Source organism: Ursus maritimus, unplaced genomic scaffold (assembly GCF_017311325.1).
Source record: "Ursus maritimus isolate PB19 unplaced genomic scaffold, ASM1731132v1 scaffold_36, whole genome shotgun sequence".
NCBI classification, from domain to species: Eukaryota; Metazoa; Chordata; class Mammalia; order Carnivora; family Ursidae; genus Ursus; species Ursus maritimus.
The window spans coordinates 24,672,107-24,684,955 of NW_024426230.1; the positions used below are offsets into that span (position 1 = coordinate 24,672,107).

The 12,849-nt window shown below is 39.0% G+C and overlaps 1 protein-coding gene across 2 annotated transcripts in view; it reads right to left on the reverse strand.

The window, feature by feature from the left end:
* TRIM9 (tripartite motif containing 9) overlaps positions 1–12,849 on the reverse strand; it is a 105,556-nt gene that overhangs the window by 91,199 nt on the left and 1,508 nt on the right. The gene's annotated exons all lie outside the window — the stretch shown is intronic.

Consider the following 12,849-nt stretch of genomic DNA (forward strand, 5'->3'; position numbering starts at 1 on the left):
TTTTTGGAGATCCACGCTGTATGATGGGTAATTTACTAAAGTATTCTGGGATTTATTCCTTTGATTTTGGAGGGGGTTGGCAAGTGATCTCAAACATCCAGTGTCTCAATTCTATTGATTTATAACTCTCAAATATAGGGGAAGAGTCCACCATTTTGACACCCGGAAGTGATTTTTTAAAAATACTGCAATGGTAACCTGTAACAGAAACCATAGCACCACTGGAAATTTCTTACACTGAAATGAACCCTATCACCAAAATTGGCAGAAGTGTAACTCAAGTTATGGAGGAGGCACAGCCACCACATCCAGGTACCCTGATAACCAGATTATTTCCTCCTCCTACTTTTGGACTTTCCCATGTTTCTTATTCATCAGGAGCCACTTCTAGTAGAGCTTATCTGAGCTCTGCCTCAGAATTGGCTGATAGAGGTTATTGGGCAAGCAATTAGCAGTAGTCATGGTGGGCAACCTTGACAATTTTTCCTCACACTCAGCTATGTGTCTGCTTTTAATTTTCTGTGTTTCCAAGAGAAGAGAGGTTTACATCTCTGTCCCTTCCATTTTAAATGAGTGAATAAGTGTCCAGAATATATAAAAGATCTCTTACAACTCAACAATAAAGGAGAAATAACCCAACTAAAAATGGCAAAGATTTGAATAGACATTTCTCTAAAAAAGGTACAAAAATAGCCACTACGCACATGAAAAGATGTTTAATATAACTAATCATGAGAGAACTGCAAATCAAAACCATATGAGACATCCCTTTGCAACCATTAGGATGGCTCTAGACAAAAAGACAGACAATAACAAGTGGTGAAAATATGGAGGAATTGGAACCTTCATATATTGCTGGTAGGAATGTAAGATGGTGCAGCCTCTTCGGAAATCAAAAATCAAGGATGCTAACAATGCCAGCAGCATGAATTTTCTCTTTGGTTTGATGGTTTTTAAAATTAATGTAAAATATTTATGTGTTGATTTGCCAATTAACACCAATATTTACCATTATGTTTTATACGTACATAACAGGACCTTACTATCAATTCAAACTTTCCCACAATGCTTTTATCTGCAGTGACCGGAGCAATCAGAAATCCATGTCCTAGGTCTAGGTGTAAAGGTGCCATTTTTGAACACTAACAGAATGGTAGTTACACTCGGTACCCTTGCTTATCATGCTTGTTGAAGCCGCCCTGGAAATTTAGTGCTTATCCAAATTTCTGTATTTCCATATTTCTTATTTCTCCAAGTAGAAAGTAGAGAAAATTTTATTTAATACTGAACAATATTTTAGTTCTAATGGCAGATTTGCTTCCATAATGGCAGAACGTAGCCAGATAACATGAGTTGAATGTAAACAGCAAAGCTTCTTCACACTGTATTGATTGTGTGCTGAAAGCTCTTTATCATATTTCCTTGTTAAGTCTGGGCCAGATGATCAGTGGTCAATGAAATCAATAACAACTGATTGTTAAAAGCACCACAGATTTATCTGCACCATGTGAGATGTATCAGATTGGATGGGAGTCCGGTTTTACATTTGACTTTATGGGACTCATCTCTTGGGATCCCATTTCACAATGTAGGAGTGGGGATGGCTCAGCAGAGGCAACACCATTTTATCACGTGATCCCTTTTATCATGAATTGGTGTGTCTGGTGATGGCATAAACAGCAGCAGCAGTACTCTGTAATGTACTACACATATCTATAGTAAAATCAGCTGTTGGCTGTTTGTAGTGATGACAAGAAGTTACAGTACAGACAATAAAAAACGGTAGATTATATTATAGAGTTATTTCCCTTTGGCTTCGGGTGAATTGTAATTACAGTTGAGCCTGTATATATAGGACCTTGCAAGCATTTGCTCCCTACAAAATCAAAACGCCTCTGAAGAAGAGCTGCCTTAGGTAGAAACTGTTGGACCTCCCATATTCACAGTTACTTCCCTCTGCAACCTGCTTTGTCAGAGATCCGATAATGTCTTAGACTGATGTACAGCATGGGTCAGAGCAACGGCCCTCTCCCCGGCTTTTCCTGGCACATGGGAGAGAGGCATAAGTATTTGGTGTCAAACAGTTGCTTCTTAAAATGCAAGCTGCAAGCAAAGTAAGAGTAAAGAGAGGATGAACAAAAATCTCAATAAAGCGGACTGGGTGCTATCTGGCTGAAAAGTCGGCTTCACATGAATAAATCAGCAGTAGATGAGAATTAACGATCTATGTGTACTGGCTAATGACAGAAGGTGGCTATTCCCACACCAAAGAACAACGTTTAGCATTCTACTTCCAAAGCCAATTCTTTAAGGAACAGTTTCTTCTTTGAGCAGAGCTCTGAGTATAAGACACACAGTTCTGGTTCTATGCAAGGCTTATGAAAAACAAGTTTTATTTGGCAGTGCTTAAACCCATTCTTAAACAATAGGCTTTTCTAATTCATATATTCCTTTTTGTATTTATGGAAAAGGCAGGCCAGGCATATATTCTTGAAAAGGAATGTATGTATTCTCTTTTAAACACCTCAGGAAAAGGTCCAAGAAAAAATGGAAAGTAAACAGAACATAAACTTGCTTACGGGTTTCAACATATTTTTGTGTTTTCCAAGATAGACTTATAAATGTTTTAGATCTACAGAAATAAAGATGCTGAAAATGCCAGAAAACCTCAACCTAATCTTTTATGTCATTTGTGTCTGTAAATTTTAAGATGATGATTTTGTTACAAGAGGACAATGCATCAATGGCTGAGCTGATAGAACCCCACTGCCTATCTGCTGCTTGACTGGTTCTGACAAGGAGGCAGGACTGACCCGTCGCAAGGGAATCTGGCCTACCCAGTATGCCTCCAAGGATCTGGTCTATGGAATACTCAACATACTTGTCTTTCTCTTCCCTCTGCTCCTTATTTTCCTCTTTTAAATCTATTTTATCACAAGGAAACTCAGGGGACAAATGACTTAATTTTTTAGTAATTTTCATGCATGAGAACTAATGGAACTCCGTTTATTTGTTATGTCATTATAATTTATAGGACCATAAGACGGTGTTTTCTAGGTCATGCATTTCCTGTGATTATCAGATGGTAGGAGAGAATGGCAGTTCAATACATGAGCTCTGGAGTCAGACAGCCTGGATTCAAACCCTGACTCTGCCACTTATGCCTGGTATGACTGTACGATCTTTCTGTGCCCCAGTTTTCTCATAGGATTTTGTGTGAATTCTGAAGATTAAATGAGAAAGTACCTGGAAACAGCTTGGAACAGTTCCTGGCATGTAGTAAGCACTCAGTAAGTTTTTAATAAAAGTATAAAACAGAAGGCTTTCAAATTTCACTATTATTATCAGGCTAATATGAAAAACTTAAAATACTGGAATATTTGCTAATCATTAATCTAACTTTTCTTCATTAAACCTTTTTCAAACATCTAAAAGCATTAATGGAGGAAACAAAGGCATATAAGAAATAATCTATGGCTTTGAGTTAGTAGGGTTCAGTGGAAAATTCTAACATGCACAATTATCATACAGTGGGGGATGCTCAGTGTTGGAACTCAGAGAGGGGAGCTAAGGAGGCGGGTGGACAGAAGATAGAAGAGAGTTTGGGAACACATTGTGAAAGGGAATGGGACTGAGAAGACCGGATCTTTTTCAGACATTCCGGCGCAAGTAGTAGTTGAGACCATGAGTAAGTGAGTTTTTAGGGACAGGCATGTTGAAGAAGAGAAAAAAGTCAGTGATGCTTATTTATTCACGACTAGAAACTCAAGACAAGTGTTCTTGCTTTGTCAGCGTAAACTGAGGAGTCAAAATGAAGAAAACTCTCTTTCTACAGTTAAGAAAAAAATGTGTCTCTAATTCAGCCCAGCTGGGGTGGGGGTGCCGTTGGTACAGGAGTGACTCTGGGGGAACAGGGAGCAGCACTCAGCTTCCTGCTGGCAGGCTGGTCTGCTTCGAGGCTGGTGACGCTGGCTCAGTTGATCTGAAGGTCTAGTTTAAGAAAATGCTGGAGGGCAGGGCTGGTGGGCAGGGAGAGGGCTCTGTGGGGGAAGCTGGAAGGCTACACAGGTCAAGAAGGAAGAGGTAACTTATACAGGCAGATGGGACTATGGCTGGATCCGTGGCCAAAATGCTGCACTGTAAGCCATACAAGTTAAAAAGACGGCAAAGCCAGGGCTAAACCAAAATGAAATGAGATTGTGATGATTTCCATGACGATGTGTGAAGTGTCTTCTGGGCATTCTGCTTGGGTTTTTCTGAACACTCTCACTCTGAGATAGTTCTCAGTTTCAGACAAAGGTCCGGTTTAGGGTTGGGATGAAACTGCTTGCGAGAACACCCCGGGGAAGTGTGTTTGGGTTTGACATGTCTTTTGGGATAAATTAGACATGCTGCTGACAAAACCTAGATCATCTCTAATAATCTAGGTACACTGCTGGGGGCCATTTTATAGCTAACTCTTCTTCCAAGGTTACAAACTGACTCCAGATGTCATTTTGAAAATATTAGCAAAGCCTGGAAGGTAACAGGCAAAGCACTGCTCTTTTAACTTTCATAAGTTGTTGTGATATGCTGTCACAGGGGCACCTTTAGGGTTTTTAACCTTTCAGCTAAATCATCTTTTTTGCTTTAATAAGTACTTTAAATACAATCTATTTCTATCTACCACAATTTAATGACAAACTCAATCAAATTAGTCATTTAGCATCATGTACACAATGCCTAAATCAAAGCAGTTAATGCTAATTATATTATATTAGTATTACTGATCCCTAAACTAATTTTTTCAGTTATTTACAATATGAAGGGAAGCAAAATATATTGAATATATATATATATATACACTACAAAATTCACATTCATTGTTTTTCCTCTATCTTTGACTTTAATATTAAAAGAATAACATAAATTTAACTTTTAATACTTGTTTTAAGGACTCACATAAGATTTAAGGTAGTTTTATTTGGGACATTTATCCTTAGGCTGGAGTTTTAGAGTACTCTACTCTGCATACACCAGAAATTAAGAATGCTTATTTTCTTACTGACTTATTAGCTCATTATTGGCTAGAATAGTGTTTCCCAAACTCATTTAGCACTAAAAAAGAGTTTCTACAACTTAAGTGCCCATCAACAGATGAACGGATAAAGAAAATGTGGTACACACGTGTACACACACACACACACACACACACACACACACACAGAGGAATATTATTCAGCCATACATTTTAAAGAATTTAACTGCCTTTTGCAACATCATGGATGGACCTGGAGGGCATTATGCTAAGTGAAATAAGTCAAAGAAAGACTAATACTGTATGTTCTCATTTACATGTGGAATCTAAAAAAGCTGAAGCCAAAGAAATAGAGAATAGAATGGTGGTTGTCAGGGGCTGGGGACTGGAGAAATGGAAGATGTTGGTCAAAGGGTAAAAATTTCCAGCTGTAAGATGAATAAGTTCTAGAGATCTAATATACAGCATGGTAACTATAATTTACAAAACAGCACTATATACTTGAACGTTAAGAGTGTAATTCTTAAAAGTTATCTCCACACACACACAAAAAAGGTAATTATGTGAGGGAATGGAGGTGCTAACAAACCTTATTGTGGCAATCATTTCACAATCTATACAGGTATCAAATCATCACTTTGTACACCTTTAACTTACATGTGTTATATGTCAATAGTATCTCAATAAAGCTGGAAAAAATTAAGACTTATTCAAAGTCGAATAAGTTTAGAAAACTCTAGATTAAATCAAGCAGGTTTCTTTGCTGCAGAATGGATCAATACATTGATATAATAATGTACAATGTGAGCCAGGAGGAGCATGTTTAGAGTGGAGAGTCTCAAAATTATTTAAGTATGGAAACTTCGTGGGACCACAGATTGAGAAATTCTGACCCAGAGAACAGGTCAAAGCAAGTTGTATGTCTTCAGAGGTTTTCTGCCTTTGAAAACAAATAAAACTGATTATTGGCAGAAGTTTGATTTCGGAACCTCCCTGTCCAGTCTATTGCCCAATAAGCTAGTACAGGCTATACAGTCAGTGAATGAGTAAACAGTATTAGATTAAATATCCTAGGATTTCTGCTTCATTGAATCAAAACTGCTTTTCATTTTTGGGGGGGCCATCAGAATGCAGCCTTCCAAGTATAGTATTCTAGAGATAATATCTAGAATGAATAAGAATATCTTCAAATACAAATGTTCACATGTGTTAATTCATATGCTTTTATAAGTGAGGATTTCTCAGTTGAAAGTGGCTGACACAAACTAGCTAAAGCAAAAAAGTGGGGAGGTTTATTGACTCAGGCAACTCAAAAGGCAGGAGGGGGTAGCTGGCCTTACTCATGATGGGTTCCAGAGGCTCAAATACTGTTCTCAGAATTCTCTCTCCATTTCTCAGCTCTGTATTTCTGTGGGTTGCCTTATATTCTTCTACTGATGTAGTGGTAGTAGGAAGAGGCATGGACATTGGAAGCTCTTGGCTTTTAGTAAGACTCCTCTGTCCCTGACTCAGTGTATATAAACCCCAGAAAAGGACACTGATTGGACTGGCTCAAGTTACATGCTAATCTTTTAAATTAATCACTTTGGCCAGAGGGATAGGGTGTGGCCATTGGCCCGGCCTGTGTCCCATGCCCTCCCACTTGGCCGGGTAAGGCAGGGTACTGGATTGGTAGCCCACCAGAATCGCAGGGACTGGGCAGAGGCAGGAATATGGTGGTGAGCGAAGCATTAACTAGAGCAAGAAGAGCACTGCTGTTATGAGGCCAAAAGACAAAAAACACAAAACAGTGAACTCCATGGTTACTAACGCTCNTCCTTCCTTCTAATAAACACATGAAATTACCGACATGAAACTATGTGGTTTTATTTTTCTCCCACTCCCAGCCCAACCCCATACTTTAAAAGAGGTACCCATAGTGAGTACAAAACCATGTTATGGCACCTTCTGTCCTCCTTCCTCCACTCAAAAATAAGCGAAGTGAGGGACTGCTTTGCTCTGATGTGGCCAAGTTCACGAGAGTACACGACAGTGACAACAACACAAACCACTTGGTGGTGGATAGTTGGGGAGAGAAAGCACTGAGCTCTAGCTCTCAGTGTTCTCTATACTTTCCTGTCCTTTTTTTCCATCATCATCAACTCTACTGCTTCACCATCAAAGCAGCTCAAGAAACTAGTGCTGTAGCTAAAATGCGGAAGATCCAAATAGAGCCAAAGAGCTTTCGTCTGCACCCAGCATGGCTTCCTCTGAGTGCTGCTCAGTGCCTCCCTGCTCCCGCCGCTCTCCAAGGCATTCTGCCTGGAGCTCCTCTCTGGCTGAACAGTCAAACTGGGAGCCAGGTGTTGTATCATGTGACTCTGTCCATCAGGGCTGGGGCTGGGGGGAGGGGAGTGAGGCATTCTCCTCAGATGTGGAATTTAAGGGAGTACCAAAATCCTCAGGAATCAACATCAATACTATTTTAATGTAGTATTTCTTAAAAACAAAAATTAATGCAAAGATTCTATGAGGAACAAAGGTCAAAATTTTAAACAAAGATGGGACCGATATTATTGATTTTTCCTTTTGACTCAGGGTCGATTATGGCTCAGCATGGCACTGTTACTGATCTCGCCTTCATTTAAAATGTTGACATTTTGTTGATCATGGATTTTTTGCATTCATTTTTTTTTTTTTAAGATATTGCATTACAATTTTTTTTTTACTCTTGATTACTGAGTTTCAGTGCCCCGTCAAGTTTTGCCGCTGAGGTGAGTGCCTCACTTGTCCCAGCCTAGGCTTCTACATCCACCTCACCAAGGGGGTGGGATCATGGCCCAGACAGTCATCAGTCGTTACCTGACATAAGCTGGGCCTATCAGATTCTTTCTCTAAAGCTGAAAATGTGAAGAGACACTCTTGTTAGATGACAGTGGACACTTGCACTGAAATGTCACGCTACATTGGGTCCTGTCAGGGCTTGTGCAAGCCAAAGAGGCCCATTGCAAAAGACAGAAGCAGAGATGAGAGAGTTAAACATGTGACAGATTGTATTATTTGTTCAAAATATTCTCCAGCCCCCACTACAGGGTCCTTTTCTGGTGCCTCTCTCTGTGGGAAGAGTGTATTTCCTGCAGCACAGACATCAGGCAGGGCCACATGACTTGCTTTAGCCAATCAACACAAGCAGAAGTGACACGCCACATCTGAGTAGAAACCTGAAGTACTATTGAGTGGTTCTGCATTGTTCTCCCCCCTCTACCCTACGGTTGGCATGCTCCAAACATGCTCTTTCAGCTTTCAAGAATAAGAAGATGTGGAGAACGGCCGAAGGCGATTCTCAGTGAGCATTGAGGGGAGTGACAAATTATATACTGTTGCTGTAATTCCCTGAGATTAGGAAATTGTTACTGTAGCATAATTTAATCCAACCTCACTGATACAGAAAATAAACTTAGTTTCCTAGCTTTCCAGTTCTGCTTTCCTTGAGAGTTGATTTGTTTCATTCCCCATGAAATCCTCTGAGATCACTTAAGTGGGTTTTCTGTGCCTTATAACCAAGAGTCCCTGATAAAATTGATAACAATGATATTTAAAACTATTTTGTTCTTAATTTCTACCATATAATGTGTTCTCTCCTCCTCTGTGCCAGGGTTGAGATATATGGATACACACACTTTGAGAAATACTTAGATGACAGCATTTACTGTACTGAAAGTAACGATAATTTTTGACTGTGCATTATTATTAGTCAATAACAGGTAGCTATGATAATTTCCTCTTTAAGCAAACTGTGACATGACCTGAAATTTCAATTAATAGTATTGTTTTATGGTATACATGGGAAGAACAATTTCTGCTACTTCAGAGTGATAACACTGTCTTCCTTGGAGAATCTGACAAAACTGAGTGATATCAACTACTATTTTATTTTATTTATTTTTTTAAAGATTTTATTTATTTATTTGATAGAGAGAGAGACAGCCAGCAAGAGAGGGAACACAAGCAGGGGGAGTGGGAGAGGAAGAAGCGGGCTCCCAGCGGAGGAGCCAGATGCGGGGCTCGATTCCAGGACCCTGGGATCACACCCTGAGCCGAAGGCAGATGCTTAACAACTGAGCCACCCAGGCGCCCCTATCAACTACCATTTTAGCATCGTTATTGAAAAACGAAATGCCTTTGCTTAATATATAAATAAATCTTTGTGTAGTGTTTTTATCTCTTGAGCTTACTTCAACAGATAATTCTCTGGACCCATGAGGGTGTGGCTCACCCTTTTCGCACACCTTCAAGAGTAACCTTTTACTGCATCCTGTGCTCTGAAAAGAGCGAGCAAAGTATTCCAAGTTGGGGGATGAGGTTTTTATGAAATAGTTGTTGACTAGGGAGACAACAACTTCTGTTTTACACAAAACATCCTCTTGTGCCAAACTGAAATGAGTAAGTTATAAACATTTAAATTATCTTTTTAAAATATTTCCACAAATATAGACTTGTGTGTAGGATGCATGGAAGTTATGAGACTTGCTTCAAGTTATTAGCAAGTAAGTGGCAGCATCAGGTCTGGAATGGGATCCCCTGTCATCTAGCTCTTTCTATTATGCCTCAGTACAAAGAGGAACAACTGACTTCTCTGATACATTCTCCTTAATATTTGTACCACTGAGCACAGAATGTTCTGATTTTACTAGACGTAAATTTTAAAAATATAAAAAAACATGAATATCTACTACCTGCTATCTGTATCATAAGAACATTTAGATTATATTGTGCTTACTGCTGATAGTTAACTGAATACCATTTTAGTTACATTAAAGAACACACTTTGCTACACGAATATTTGATGAGATGCCAACATACTATAAAATAGATATTTTTTCCAGAATACTTTGAAAATTGAAACATAACTGATAGTTTATTTTAAAATGTTGCTGGGGCACCGGGTGGCTCAGTTGATTGAGCATCTGAATCTTGGTTTAGGCTCAGGTCATGATCTCAGGGTTGTGGGTTCTGCACTCAGGGTGGGAGTCTATTTGTCCCTCTCCCTCCTCCTCTGCTTCCCCCTCTTCTCCCCACACACTGGCTCTTTCTCTAAAATAAATAAAATCTTTAAAAAATAAAATGTTGCTTAAATTGCAAATCTTCATTTAAAAAAAAGGTAGGAGAAAAATAACATTTGAGACAAGATTCAGAGTGGTTAGTACAGAAAGGAAAAGAAAATTCTTGCTCAATAGCACAAATACAACAGAATGATTTCATGTGTACTGATTCAATGATTGAAAAAACACACCAAGAATTTAAGGATAATGTTAGACTTAGAAATGTGAATTGCTAAAATTACAAAGTAGTAGTAATGGTTCCAATTGCCTATTTGAAAGCACCTACAAAATGATTTTTTTTGTGTAGCAATTCTTTATACCAACCTAAGATGCATAAAGAAATATAGCAAGTGCTGGTGCTAAATGAAAACTGTTAGTAGGTATTTGTCTTAGACGGCTACTTCATGCAGTATTACTTTTCATGGATTTTGAAGGTCATAATATATGTGCAAGAAGTACTTTAATTTGGTCAATTGACAACTATGAATTTCAAACATTTGGTTTTAAAACCTCTTTAAAAACAAATTCCAGCCATTTTGCCTTGAATGTATAAGATGATGACGTGGTGCTCGAGGGAAATAGTTATTCACAGAATTTTTTTATCCCTAGAAATGACTAATTAATATGGCAAAACATTAATGAAAACTTTCATGTCTGGTAATAACGTATGTTGAAAACTAACTGCCCAACTTTGGGGAAACTACTTAATGTAATTCTTTGCTCTCCTGTGTTTTGAAAGGCATAGAAATTCTGGCCCATGAGTTTTTGTGGAAACAGAACATGAGTAGACTACATGAGAAAATCTGGCGTTAGCCTATTAACTACCTTAAGAAGATAAGATGGGGGAGAAATGCTTGTTGTTCACCTAAGACGGTAAGCAAATGTTAAAATCTGTCATCTTTCTTTTTTTTTTTTTTTTTGGCAGTTTGATAATTCTGATATTGACTAGACAAAAATTATACCTATTCATGATTTTGGAAAAGGTGTGCAAAAGATTAGGAAGAAATGATCTTTTTTTTTTTTTTTTCCAATGAACCAACCTTCCTTTTCTAGCTTACTTATGTCATGTCTCAAGGACTTTGACATTATTGTTTTTTTAACGGACATCCAAATTTCAACCCAGTCCTCACCAGTGTCCACTCACAATTCCCATCATCCATAAAACAAAAGGGTATTCAAATCTATACAGGGCTTGACAAAGATTAAAAGGTGGCATTTGTTTTTAATGGATAAAGTATAGACTTCACAGAAAACTAATGCCGTGGTTTGACCGCCCTAATTAGTGTGTGACTCAAGTTCTTTTTTCAGACAGGGTGATTAATTTCTTAGTTCCAAAGATAGTTTTGAAAGGCAACTTAACATAGGCTATAGTTAGCAGTTTAAGAGTGCAATCATAACATGAAGAAAAAAATTGGCCGTGAACTCGTTTTGAAAACTTTCAAAATTAAATATCATTTTTAAAAAGTTAAATTGAAATGTTTTAAAAATAGATGCATATGTCTAGTAGGGCTCAAATTTGTGCTGACTTAAATTTCCTTCAGTACGAATGAGATTTAATAGGTTATTTGTGAGAACACAAATAACTGTAAACATGGATCACATTCAATTAATACTGAATTGAGAAAACCTCCCTGATTACTGAAAATGATATCTTATTTCTTTTCTTGCTGTAAATAAAATATTAGTGTTTCAGCCTAACCCCATGGTCTCTCTCAGAGGCTAGCCTTTCTAGTCTCCAAGAAATGCTAGGAAACCCTGAGTGGGGCATAGCTGAGGCCTGAACACCATCTTTACTGTCCTGTCTGATCCTTGGGCTTGAAACTCAATGATGTGAAGAAAATCTCCCTACAATAATCCTGGATCCCTGCCCTACCCTTTGCATCCCAACCAAGCAAATTACTTAAAAATTAAAAGTGAAATTTCCACACAACTCAAGTGTGGTTCCCTTTCTTCTAAGCAGGGTGGGCATAACATTATAAAGATCTTTTTCCTCACGAAGCTTATGTTCTAGGATGTGCAGAGGGGAGCAATACATAAATACAAAAATAACATGATAATTAAAATATATAGCATGCCTGTTAGGGGTGTCTGAGACTAGTGGCAGCAATTGTGTTCAGAAGGGTCTCACTGCAAAGTTGACATCTGAGCAACAATCTGAAGGAGGCAAGAGAGTGAGCCGTTCGAATACAGGGTATTGGGTAAGATTGTCCCAAGCGGAAGGAACATCGAATGCAAAGACCCAGAGGCGGGAAGGTGTCTGACATTAGGTGAGGGACAGTGTTGCTGGAGCAAAGGGAATGAGTGGGAGGAAATGAGGTCGATGAGGCCAAATGTGAACAGGTCAAGCAGGTCCTACTGGACCATTCTAGAGACCGTCTAAGAAATGTGGGGGACAATTGGAGAATTCTGAGCAGAAGAGTGGCTTAGCTAAACGTTGTTAAAGGCACTCTTCTTGAAGCTGGCTTTGGTGGAGGCGCCATCAAAAGAGACCAGAAAGATAAATCTGTTGGTAACAGGTGCCTCAAAGCTTTCAAAGACAACTGCTGAAAGAGGAAAAGGGTTGAATCCTGGGCAAATGCGTGTGTGGTGATTGGGAGGATGCGGTTACCCTGGAAGACGCATCTGCCTACCTTTCAGGCCTAGACCACTCAGAAACCTCTCGTCCTGCTACTTCAGCCCCAGGTCCCTAGCCCCAGGGAGGGTCAGGACCCGCCGCCCTCAGGGCTTGTTGCCATGGCGACCACAGGATTT